We start from the raw sequence: 3,536 nt of genomic DNA on the forward strand, positions 1-3,536 counted from the left end.
GAATTATATCAAAGAACATTGATCTTTTCTCCAACTTTTAATACCAATCAAGCACAGGCAATATGCATCCCTTGGGGTCGAATTTACTATTAAAGAGTACTCTTTAATAGTAAATTCGAACACAAGTGATGCATATTGCCTGTGCAATCAAGGTACTTTGCATGTACATCAGAAATGTACATTTCCACTCAAACCACTTGTATACAAGAATGGAACCAGCTGAACATGAGCCAGGTTATATATTATATATTTGCTCTCCTACCCCTTTGATTCAGTACTGTGTAAGGAAATATACTATTTAGTATATATATTTTTTAAAAAGAATAACAAAGAACAACAATTTTCATTCATATTTTATTCAACATATATATACACAGGTTGATAACAATGGCTGATCTGCATATAATGACTGCTAGTTATTGGCTGGTATGCAGTGAAAGGGAGCTAAAAAGGAGTAAAAAGTTCATATCAGCCAGGTGAGAATTAATTTCTTCTTTTTTGTGTGTTATACATATGTAATTCTTTTCTTTTGCTGCTTCAAATCTTGTGTATTTGAAAATTTTCAGTCTCATATTTTGGCAATGTTATAGGTAGTGTGGCTTAAAATAAACCAGTGTTGAGGAATATCCAGTAATGGCATGACATCATGAGAGTTTGGCATACCGACATTCAGATGATTAATGATGAAACTGAAGACCTCAAGTGAAAGGCATGGAAAATGATCCTGTTCCCATATACCTGAAAAAGAGGAGGGATGCCACAATATTGATAATAGACTTTTGTCAATTTGAGAAGCAAAGATGTAAAAAAAAAAAAAAAAAAAAAAAAAAAAAAGTTGAAATTATAATTCATGTATTTGTTAAAAATACTGTTCACTGTATATACATGTATATTTTTTTAACTTATTTGGAAATACATGAAGTAATTCATATTAAAACTGTGAATGTATGAGTTTTCATGATTTTTATCAATAAAGCTTACCATATTTATTGTACATATATCTGATTTCCCCTATACATTATAGTCATATGAGAGCTTGCTTGCATTCAGAGATCTGACATCATGTATAAAGCCGAGTTAAACAACTTCAAAATCTACCCAACATGTTTTTTTAAAAAATGAACAAAAAAGATTCTTCCTAATTTCTTTTTTTTTTTTTTCAATTTTGTTCATAAATTTATATTTAAGTCAATTCACCTTTTTCAAACTTTTGATGCATATGACGGATTTCCTCTGTATTGCTATATCTATCAGGCCCAGCACAATCTCTATATTTAGCTATATAGTTTTATAAAGCTATTTCAAACAGCTTCATTAAGCTAGTTTCGATTAAATTTCTTAAGTGCAATGACACATAACAATATACATGTACTTTGAACTAACCACAACACTATTCTAGGTATAGATCATATGTCATTTTAAGAATTTTCATGAAAAGAGAATTTCTTTTGTATTGATAACAGTCCACTACCTTGTGTGTGTCGAAGCTTTGATAAGTATATGATGACATTACAATGTGGAATATGTAACAACTTAATAATCCTAAACATTTGACAATTTTGAACCAAAATTCTTCCTAAGGTACATAGTTTAAGAAGCTTTTTTTGTTTACAGTGTGTTGTTTCAAGTACAAGGATGAAATATTTTCACTTAGAAATTCAATTTTTATGCTTTAAAAATATATTTGATAGAAGATTTGAAATAGTTATATCAAGCAATTTCAATTAGCTTTAAAAAGCTATATAGCTTGATTAGCATATTTATATAGCTAATTATACTAGAGATTGTGCTGGACCAGTCTATGAGCACATAATTGAAATTATGTTGCTGAAAGGAATAATATTACCTTAATCATGATCAGATATATATTTTGTTCAGTGATATAAATATGAGCAGCAATCACAAATACTTACTGGATTGTGAAAAGTCAATAAAATGATAACAACAATAAATAGTCATGCTAAAAATTCTTCCAATTACATGAGTATATCATTAGAAGTCAAACTCCAAAGACTTAATTTGTAACACAAGTATTAGTTGATAAATAATTATTTTCAAATTAGACAGCATATTGACTATACCCAAGTAGATAATTTTATCCTCACTCACATATGGCTATACCATTGCACTCAGAAACCCAATCTAATTCAATCTAAACTAGCTTTAAATAATAAAGCCATTTCAAATACCTATAATATTATAGCTAATCTATTACTTTTCACTGTGTATTGTCATTATCTATATTTTATATCAATAATTATCAGGTCCAGTCCAAAGACTTTTTCTACCTATGTAGCTACTTATAGCTACCTAGGTATTTAAACCTACTCCAGGTAGCTATTTTTACCTACATTTTCCTTTACTTGCATTTCGTGGCCAAACGCAGGAACGGTGCAACATGGTGTGTACCAAATTTCTTGATTCACTTATACTGACAATGAATACCAAAAAAATATTGGACAAAAAATGATTACTTTCAAATTTGCATCAATAACTGCACCCACTTCCATTCTCTAGGAACTTAGGATCAAAGATACATGATAAGAAGTCTAGAATGTTTTACAAATCTTTATCAATTTTAAAGTTAACATTCATGCACTCTTACATTAAAAGTTTTTGAGTCGATTGTTCATGCAATTTCCTCTACATTTTCCACCCTCGTAAAGTATTTAAATTTACACTCCGAATTTTGTCATGCACATGCACAACATGATACATAAAACGACTGACCTGTTTAAAAGATGTGCCTTAATTATTATTTATTTATATCTTTAAAAACATGTAAAAGTAGGTAAAAGTAGCTACTTTAAGTAGCTTTAAATACCTAGGTAGCTATTAATAGCTACGTAGGTAGAAATAGTCTTTGGAATGGACCTGGTTATATATGTTACATGTTTATGCCCATTTTGGCCCTGATTTGGTAACGTAAATTCTATTTAACATAGGCCCTAGAGGCTAGACTGTACTGGACCTAATGCCTGCTTTATGAAGCAGTGCACATTGTGTTTTGTTTAATCATCTATATATATAAAATGTCGTAATAATTTTCATTTTACCTGTTTGACAGGTTTCAGTGAGTCTAATACGTTCGTTTCCTTTACTCCTCCGGTTACTAGACAGCTGGGCCTTGTGTGAGTTACACGACATCGTCTTCTTCTGTTCTTGACGAAGTCTTTCGTTGTATTTCGTAGATCAATAGTAGCTTATCAAACGCTCATAAACAAATATGTACCGCATACACCCCAAACTATTAAATGTGTATTTCAATTTCATGATGATCGACAAAATTAAGCCTAGGCCTAATACACGAAGTGTCGACTGTTGGTAAACAAAGGTAAACAACGATAAACCGGAAGTAACCCTGTGGAACATTTTTGACGCGGCGTGACAAAACACAGAATAAACACTGTGTTCCGGAGTAACTCGAAACACGGCTATTGTATACAGGTACGGGAAGTTTAATCAAATCTTAAAATGTACAATATTCTTCTTATTAATTAACCATTCCACTTCATTCTGATATATTTAATTTCCCT

The 3,536-nt window shown here is 30.7% G+C and overlaps 1 long non-coding RNA gene across 1 annotated transcript; it reads right to left on the reverse strand.

Annotated features, from left to right (window-relative positions):
- Positions 1–340: 340 nt before the first annotated feature.
- Positions 341–3,381, reverse strand: LOC125679130 (uncharacterized). Its single transcript, XR_007371710.2, has 2 exons — positions 3,057–3,381; positions 341–738 (listed from the first exon to the last, which is right to left on the reverse strand). It is a non-coding gene; the product is annotated as an uncharacterized LOC125679130 (long non-coding RNA).
- Positions 3,382–3,536: the final 155 nt, after the last annotated feature.

The sequence above is a fragment of the Ostrea edulis genome, chromosome 4, assembly GCF_947568905.1.
Source record: "Ostrea edulis chromosome 4, xbOstEdul1.1, whole genome shotgun sequence".
Classification (NCBI taxonomy): Eukaryota; Metazoa; Mollusca; class Bivalvia; order Ostreida; family Ostreidae; genus Ostrea; species Ostrea edulis.